The following is a 10,296-nucleotide window of genomic DNA, read 5'->3' on the forward strand; positions in this document are numbered from 1 at the left end:
CACCTGGTGTGACATTCTGAAATTCGACCCATTTTCGGGATTTATGAAATGAATATTTCTTCGATGCACTTTCAATAAAATCTCACTCGGAAATTGATCACTTTCAAGATACTAACCGTTAGGGAAAGGCTAGCTAGGAATTAAGTACGTGAACCTAAGAACTTGATCATGGATTAGCACTTCGACCATAAGATTGACGAGGGAATATTTTGTACCATTATAGACCGATCCAAGGATGGCTATAGAACGATTCGCAAATCTTATACGATCAGAACGCGGGTGATTCCGCTTAACCACTGTATGAGTTTCGGACGATCCTAAACCTAATCCGAAAGATCGTGTCCTTCGGAACTAGTGATTGACCCTCGCAATTACATGACAACCGAGATCGCCATGGCTCAAGTAAACTTAGATGTGGCTCGATGTCATCGACCATGTGTCGATACGCGTAACTCCTAAAAGCCGCCCATTAATTTGAGCTGGACTAAAGTCGCGATTGTTGAATTTTGGCCATTAATTAGAATCCGAATTGGGATGTCGAATTTTCAATATTTCCACGACTAATTTATCGGACATCGTCTCATTTAGCGTGGCCAACAATTGGATCGATTGGAATTATCGGAAAAATCAAAATTTGGACTGGGAGTGGAAAAAGACCATTTTGCCCCTGGGTTAATTGAGCACTTTTGAAATATTGAAGGGCAATTCAGACAATTACATTTCCCTCCATAAGCGAAAATTTGGACAAGAATGTCCCCTCTCCTTTTTGCTTATTCCTTAATTGCCCTAGGATATTTTCCCCATCTTGCTTTAGAAGACTCAATTGTGGCCCTTGGATGTCTTGATTTGATTGTGGTTCAATCTTGGCCATTGATAGACTTTTAGAAGTCATCTCACATCACCCTTGTCTATCACTCTCACCTTCACTCTTGTCACTCTCTCTCTCCCTCTCTCTCTCTCTTCTCATTCCCGAAATTCTCTCTCTCTCTCTCCCTCTCTCTCTCTTCTCCTTCCCGGAGCTCTCTCTCTCCCTCCTTGGAATCAGCCGAAGCTCCAAGCACCATCACCTCCACCTTGCTCCTCCGGTTCAGACACCACCGGACTCGTTGCCTGAATCGCAGTCCACCCACCCGTCCGGCCGCTGGAGTGCCTACTGTTCACAAAAGCCTGAACTAGCCCAAAAACCAACTGGAAAACACCAATTTTCCCCTCTTTCTCTCTCTCTTTAGGCCTCACTCCTGGTATCCCGACCACCACCATCTTGTGCTCGTTCCAACCCTCCCATCCAGGTCGCCGGAAAGTCGCCGGAGCGTCCCGTCCATCGTTGTTCACCGCCGGAGCTCAGTTTGCCTGTTCACCGGTTTTCTTGCTTAAACCCTTGGTAAGTGACTTCTTAATCCTTGGTTAGGGTAGTGGGTTACTAATGGCATGTCTAGGGATAGATTAGGGGCTGTGGATAGTTGGTTGAGGGGTTGTATGAGCTTGATTTGCTTAATGGTGCAAGTTTAATGATTCTCGGATTTCTGGTTGTTACTGTACCTCTGCGCTTTGTTATTTTTTTGGTGATCATTGTGGGCCGAATGTGAGGAAGTGTTCTTCATAGAATTTGTTCCCAACATCTTGAGGTATAACATACTTTAAATTCAGAATTTTTGGAAGTTTTTTGGGGCCATTCGGAAGTCGGTTTTCGGACCGTCTCAGGGCTGCCGGAGTTACTGTTCACCCTACCTTCCTGTCTGTCCGAATTTTTATAAAATTTTCTAGACCTTATTTCAATAAACTTCCTTCACGAAAATTGTTAAAAACACTTGTTTCTATGACATATAAAAATGTCAGAGCTTTCCAAAGTGATTTGGATACTGAATGAGTTGTATTTTTATGGTCTGAGGGGCTGTCTGAGCGAACCGGATTCTGTCCGGATTTGAGTATCAAAACGAGGCGTTTACAGTTAGAAATGGATTTTGTGTCCTTCATGAAAAATGTTATCAAGATGTTTTATACAACATATCCAAATTTCAGAATTTTTGGAGTTGATTTACTATTTATTTCAAATGGATTTTGGTCACTGCACAACTGCCCAATTTTGCCCCGATTCTGTGCACACTCGGTTTTTCTCTCTCTCGGGGACTTTTCGGAGATTTTGTTATAAAAGAAAGGCGAGGCTTTTTAATTGATGAGTACAAACTTAGTTGGCATTTGGTTAATTCATAAAGATAAGAATCGGTAATGGTTGTTGAGTGTGTGCATGGTCACGACACGTTCCGTCTAGGCGGGGGTTCTAGACGATGCCCGACGGGGGTTCGGATGCCGTCTAGGCGGGGGTTCTAGACGTTGCTGATCGCGGTGGAGGCCGGATCGATGCTCCTTTATGGAATGCCGTCTGGGTGGGGGTTCCGGACGTTGCCGTCGTCGAAGTAGCGGGACGATGCCTGGTTACGCCAGAAGACCGGCGGGGGTTCGGTGGCCCGAGGGGCCGTTAATAATCTGGACAGTTATAATCGTGTGTTATGCATTGGGGAATGCAATGTGCTTGTATTGCTGTTGAGCATGTCTGGATTAATAACCATTTTATGCACGTTTACGTCATGTGGTTGCATTATGTGCTCGTGGAGCGAATTGCCATGTTATGGCGGTATTCTAACGTGCAGGGCATGTGCATGTGCCAAGGCGAGGAAAGGACGCCTGTGATTGTCTATGGCACGTTGTTCGTTAGAATTGCACGTTTAGGATTGTCCGGAAGTACATGTTAGCCTAAGCGAGGCTTAGGTAGTTGCTTATTGAGAAGTGTTCTCATGATTGTATAACCAAACCATTTCAGACCCACGACCATGACTGATCCGGAGATGCCACCAGAGTACCGTGATGATCTAAGGATGGGATTATTCTCCTCGTCTCTTTTTGGAGTACCCCTTTTATAGAGGAGTTAAGCTTACCCACCACCCAATCCTTTTTGTTATGAGTGGTGTCTAGATGGTGGCCTCAAGTAAGGCTTGTAATTGTTTATTTGTGTTTAACGCTATGTTTATAAAATGTATATGTTGATGTGTTTCGATTGTCTCTCTATTATCCCGTTGGATTACATGTTGTATGGAGAGTTCGTTTTGCTTCCGCTTACGCTATTCGTTAGCGTTCGGTTTGGGTCGGCGACAAATCCTGGGATGTCACATACTTGATGACCTCGGAGGGATGTTGGCGCGCTCGCGGGGTTCGGGGCATGACACCTGGGTTGGCGATGGCGAGGTCGGCCTCACCCAGCCAAGGCGAGGCTGACCTTGCCGTCGCTATCGGCGACGACGGCGGCGAGGGCCGCGATGCCCTCGTCGGCCCTGGCCTATGGCCGGTTGCCGGCGCCGACGGCCGGCCATGGCCAAGAAAGGAAGGGGAAAGAAAGAAAAAAAAGGAAAAAAAAGAAAAAATATTTAAAAAATTCAAAATATTATTAAAATATTATTAATAAAAAGAAATTTTGTGTAATGAGCAAACGCATTTCTGTTATTTTTCTATTCTAAGAACAGAAATTTTGGATAGTTACCAAACGCCTTCAAATGCTTAGAAATTGTTTCCGGGCACGGAATTAAAAAGAATAATTTCTGCCCATAATCTGATTCTGGGCACAAAATGATTGTCACGTGTAGCCTTATGCTCTTCATTTTGAAAGTATACTAGTCCCTTCAATTCGATACTGGAAGGGGATTGCCAAAACCTACACTACAACAAAAGGACCCCCCCAGCCCAACACCAGCAACTCTAGCCACCTCGGAAAAGACCGAGAGCTCTGGTGCAGAAAAGCTAACTGAGTTCTCAAATTCGCGAGTTTCGATTTAGATTGGCTCTTTTAAACCCAGGTTTCAAGTATCTCAAATACCCGTTCATCAAAATCGGGCATGGACGTCATCTATTCATGACAAACTTTTCATGTCAATGTCGAACAAAGTCCTCTCTTTTATGTTACTAGCGAAAGAGCAAACGAGTTACGTGTGAAAAGCAAATGGCAAAAGAAGTATTACTAAAGGATAAGATGGTTTATAAAGATTTTCCCTTATTGTATGTAATTCAAATTATCGCATAGGAAAGGCAAGAAAGTGATTTGTGGCATGTCATCATGCCCCCATGCCATTCTCGGTCAACACCATCACAAGAGGAGGAAGGCTCACATGAGCGTCCCTGTGCTCCGCCATGGGCCTGCCTCAAGCTTTGTATATAGCCCATTGCCTTTGTCGTTTGGGTTTTCAAGGCTTAGCTAGGCCCTATTTTCAGTCTTGACGGAATCTCTCTCTGTCCGGGATCCTCTTTTTAGGTGCAACAGAAACTAAATAAATCGTTGATTGAAGCTGGAATCTCTCTTCCTCTCCATTGGAATTGAACGAAAATATTAGAGAAGCTAGAAGTTGAGTCGATCTCTCTTTTCTCCTTCATTTTCATTCTTTCTTTTCCATGGATCTTTGTTTTCCATATTTGGCCAGTAATCACTCAAGTTCTGTCGCTGCTAGATGCATTGCCACTTCCGCCAAGAACGGTTGTCTCCATCAAGTCCTGGGGCTTAAAATAAGGTCATGTAATATTCTTTTCTCGACTCCTATCGGGTTGAACAAGCTCATGGGGATCATGTCCTAGGGCTTAGAATAACGCCATGTAATATTCTTTGCTCCACACATATTGGATTTACTTTCTTGCACTTTCATTCGTCGTCATTTCGTTCTCTCTATGTGTGATGCATTGATTATACTTCATTCAATGCTTTTGCTTCTTTTAGCTTGTATCGATGAATAGAGCACGCTCTAGAATCAAAATTCAATCAACCATGCATGGATACGTAGTGGAAAAACTAAAAGGATTCATAACTTGACAAAAGACTGCATGAATCACTTAGAAGACAAACAAAACGAGTTTAGGTATTGAATGGCACTAATTTAGATGCTTAGTGTAATCAAATTCCCAAACATAGAATTTTGTTTTCATGGGAAATGGAATGAACTTTCGCATTCCACTTATCTTCTAGTCAGCCATAATAGGCTAGTAGTGGCCCCGTAATAAAATAGGACTTCATAGATAGATTATAATCAAATTGGATTTTCCCAATGTCGCTCGAGGTAAAGATTTGGGATGCTGAATGAGGGCAAACACCTTGAGTACAAGGATCGTCCGTCGTAGTTTAACATTACCTGAACCCGCTCACCACTTAACCCCTGACTTTTAGGGGGGTTGCGACAAGGATTTGGACACAAAACTCTTGGATTGCAATTTGAGGCAAAGGGACCAGCCTCATGATGTCCGAAGTCCATTTCTTTGTGGTAACATGAGAATGCCAGGCTACTCGTAATTTGGTTTTGAAGTTTAGTGATAGTTCAATTACAGGATATTTTGCTTAGAGTAAATAACTTCTTTGATGTATAGAGATAAATATTTGCTATATTGGTGGTTAAAGAAAAGGCCTTGAACCTTACCCAAAAAAAAAAAAAAAAAGGCCTTGAAAATGTATTTTTAAAGTGTTGTCGGGCTTCGGATATAAATTTCGACAATAAAACAAAAAATTCTAAAACTTGTAAACTTCCATGTATTTGAGTCACTCAGTTAATTTTAAGTGGTTTACGTGCCGATTCTTTCTATCAATTTTTCCTTCTTTTGCAGAGATGTTGCGTTGATGTGGTGCTAAGCCGACGCCATATCAGGAAGAAAAAACCAAAAAATAAACTTGAGATCCTTGTCTCCTTGCAATCTTCTTTGATTTTGTTAAATTTTCAATATTTTAGAATTTTGAGATAGGTCTTGAACTTTAGCCTTTTTTACATCAATCTTTAAATATTTTAATGTGGCGTAAAGAAACGATGCCATTTTATGTTGGGGTGTGCGGTTCAACGATTGGATCGGTTCTCAGATTTTGGAATCTAGAACCAACCTTGTAGACCCTGGAACTAACCCTGCTAGTTTGATTCAGTACTAAGGTTGGTCTAGGGAACCAGTTGATAAATTTTTCTTTGTTTCATTTGTTTGTATTCCTTAAAAAACAAACTTACTCTTTCAAAGTACATAACCATCAGCACACAATATTTAGAATTGTGATACCGAGCAACCAAACGGCGAGAAGCAAAAAACACAGGTAAAAAACAAACAAAAATCTAAAGCAATAGGGACTTATTCAATTCATCCCTTAGTCAAGCAAAACCAAAGTTAAAGCAGCAACAAAATTCTTTACTTGCCAAAATCAACAACCTATAGAAGATGGATTGTAAAATATAATAAAAAATAAAAATTTCAAAATACGTAATATAAAACATTAATTATAAAATTTCATTCCTTATTCATCCATAAAAGATTACTCTAAATTCTAACCGTCTGAAAAAAAAAAAAACAACAAGCATAGTTAAAATGGGTTTAGTCCAAGGTCGGTTCAGTTCAATACCCTGACCTTGGACGCGAACCACATAGTGTCGGTTCCCAAATTTTGGGATCAAGGATCGAACCATTTCCTACGAGAACCAGACCACACTACTGGTCTGATTTGGTCGTAGTTTTATGTTCGAGAAAATCCCATCACTGAGAGCTTGAACATCTGAATTTTGCAATTTTAGAGGAAAAAGGATGGCAAGAAGAACATGTCCCGGAGCAAATTCAAGACAAATACATGATACTTGACTTGATAGTACGTCAAATAGTCTATAAGAGGCCTAAACAAACGAGGCAGCTAACATAAGGAATCAAGCCCACAAATGAAGAAAAAGAAAGTTTCAAGACTTAAAATCATATCCCCACGAGTTTTAGGATTTACAGTGTTATCATTCTAAATAAATTAAAAGTTCATAGGGGTTTTGGACTCTGTTATTAAAGTGCCGCGCTAGGACATCCAATATTTAGTAAGTCTAACCCTAGGTCATCTACCTCGACAAATCTTCGATAGTAGGGCACTAGGCGCGACAATGCCAGATAGCTGAAGGGATACTAATTATCAGGTCTTAAGGTCGAGGCCTATACTTAAAAGTTAATTAAAACATATATCTATAAGAGCAACTTTGATTATGAAAATCTTTTATTTAGTGGATACCATATGCATACAGTAAGGTGTGCACCACGTCCAATTCTTCCAATTCAACCTGAGCAAGAATTGGCATGGTCATCTCCATTTCCAATATGAGTCGGGTAGGTTACCATATAGAATTGTTCGTAAGTGTTCGAGCCAATAATACAACTTAAAGGCTGTGTTAATAGGTTGAATGAGAACTATGAAGAACTTTTGCGGAATATAACAAGTTAAACTTCACTAGTAGCATAGACAGATTAATGTAAGGTGCAATGCTACTAATGAACAAATAATAATAATAATGAACAGGTAGTTGTCATAGGCCGGTAGTTCCTTGACCACATAATAGCTCGTGTAGTGCCTGGTGGGTTGAAAACACCATACTAGCCTTTATTTTATAGTTGTCCTAAGAACAATACGGCGAATAGTATACTTGTATCGGATCGTACCACGCTCAACTTAATTTGGGCATCTAGTCCATCGAGTGAGACTTGTAAAACAAAATGGCATAACAACTGGTTTTAGCATATTATGGCCTCATTAGGAGAGCAGCACTAGCGTGCATGGCAGGCTAGACCCATCTTCAGAGCTGCCTAGAAATATATTTGTTCTATCTTAGAACTCTTAGCACAAACGCTTTAACGGCACTCCCACGAACCAGTTGTATGATCTCCTGTACATCACTCCCTCTTTACCCCGATGCCACAAAGCTCTACTCACAATGTTATGTGAGTACGAGAGAATCTTGTTTGTGACATTCTCCTCCACTCAATTCTGTAATGCCCTCATTGCGTGTTGTTCTTTCGCTTCCCTATGTTCTTCAACCCTTAATGCCCTACCCCGGATCTTCCATGGAATGGTGATGCTCGCCCAACAGAATGGGCCATTGCACTCCATTGGTAGCTTCCCTCGATCAAAGTTGTTCGTGCATCTTCGGTCACTTGTACTTTCCCTAACAAGTGAGGAATTCGGAGCCAACTGCACTTTCGGTAGCACTCTCTTTCGCCTACTTAGCTTCTTTTGATCTTAGTAGACCAATGGAGGATTTTCTCCTTGTGAAAACGTGGTGGCAAACCCATCTTAAGATTTGCCTATTAATCCAGGAACATTTTCCCTATTTAGTGAGCAATTCGATTCTTTTTTGTGCCCCCATTGTCATTTTAGAAGCAAGCCAAGAGCCACACTTTGTCCGAGCTCTTTTTACTCTGGCGATTCACTTTCCGCCCTCATAGGACCGAGTGGACCACAAACTTTTTCTGAAATCACACACCTACTAGAGGGACCTTGCTCTAATACCATCTATCACGAGCCGACAATTCGTTGGACAAGCCTACAGTTCCTTGGTCATGGTATAGCACGTGCGGTGCTTGGTGTGTCAAGAACACTAGACCAGCTTTTATTCTATAGTTGTTCCTAAGAATAATAAGCGAATAACATTCTCATATCGAATCGTACCATGCTCAACTTAGCTCAAACATTCAGTCACTCGAGCAAGACACGCAGAACAAAATGGCACAATAACTAGTTTCGGCATGCCATGGCCTCATTAGGAGGGTGGCATAAGCTCTTAAGCAATTTGTGCACAAAAGGTCAACTCCGCCTTCAAAGCTTTTTAAAGATATACTTGTTATATCCTAGAATTCCTAGCATAAACCTCCTGACTCCACTCCCACGAACCAGTTATATCATCTCCTATGCATCATTCACTCTTGACCCCGACACCACAAAGCTCCACTCGCAAAGGGTACTTGACATAATGTTGATAGTGAATAGATAGAAGATATTGCAAGTAGATATAAAGTGGTTCGACATTATTCCCAAGCCTACATCTACTCCCAACACTAACAACCACAACAAGATTGGAATTTACTAGTAATCCTCAAAACAAGTTACAATCAGCACATGCTGCTTTTGTCAATCGAAGGATCATGAAAAGTGTCAATCGTAAGCACCTCCTTGCGAGAGGTTTATTCGTGCCTGTCTAATAATACATCAAACACTCTTGAGGCTCGCATCCGAACGGTCACACAAGAACTAAGTGGCAATTGGGACACTACAATTAATTTACTAACAAATATGAAACTAGGGAAAATTACCAAATCAGTCCTCAACATATTGTACGGATGCTAAATCAGTCCTAAACTTTTCAATTTTGCCAATTCATTCATAAACTTTTGCACAAAATTCCAATGTAGTCATTCTAGTCAATTTTTGCTTGAAATTACCAACATGGTGGTCGAGTTATTGTCGGCTATCCTATGTGGCATATCGCCACATCACCGGCTTCCAACGAAAATTAGCCGGAAGGGTTACATTAGAATTTCCTGCAAAGGTTTGGGATTCAATTGGCAAAATAGAAAAATTTAAGACTAAATTGACATCCGTACAATAGTTTTACAACTAATTGAGTAATTTCCCCCATGAAACTATAATCACTATTCATTGATTTTAACCATACCATTGGTAAGACTTTAATTATCATCAATTACTACTTCTGATGACCGAAATAAGTGAATTTATCACTTGATTGAGTATTTTAAGTGCATGGTAATTACAACTATCAAACGAACGTAATATCCTTAAGTATTGGCGCTTGTTTATAAAACTGAAAACTAAGTGTTGAAAATTTAAGTACTGAATTTGAGGTGCTTATAATGTCTGATGATAACTGAAAATTAATAGTTAAATCTTATCAATTTCTTACCAAAGATAGAATGATGGCCATCAATTACTTTTGTTGTTGAATGAAAAAAGTAATCGCTGTCTTATTTGCTGCGTAGAGGATGGACAAACTTATTTCCGAAGTGATCAAAGTTGCTAATACTGCTACCAAGTTTGTCCTTTGTGACCGCACCTAATTAGCAGAATCTCATTTAATTAAGAATGAAAACGTGAAAATCCGGACTGTTAGCTGTTTTGCTGAAGGTCAACACTCCAAACAAAGTCATGGAACACGTTTTCAATACTTTTTTGTCTAACCATTTTTGCACTAAAACAAACGTTGTCAGTGACAGATAAAGAGACACCAATTTGGCATTTTGAAAATATTCCGTCACACTTACGAAATTTAAATTAACAAGTCAACGAACAATTGATCACTATCACATGCCAGAGATACCCTACGAAACTTTACTGAAAATACCATTTCTTATATCGAAGAGTGGAACAAGACTGCCCTTTATATATATTCGCTATGTAGAGTAAACTATACTTGTCCTTATTCAAACATTTTGTGCGACTCACATGTTTTTAGTTTATCCTCGTATGATTTTAGTTAAAAA

The sequence above is a fragment of the Syzygium oleosum genome, unplaced genomic scaffold (genome assembly GCF_021117445.2).
Source record: "Syzygium oleosum isolate NSW1041296 unplaced genomic scaffold, Sole_v2.1 Sole_v2.16, whole genome shotgun sequence".
Classification (NCBI taxonomy): domain Eukaryota; kingdom Viridiplantae; phylum Streptophyta; class Magnoliopsida; order Myrtales; family Myrtaceae; genus Syzygium; species Syzygium oleosum.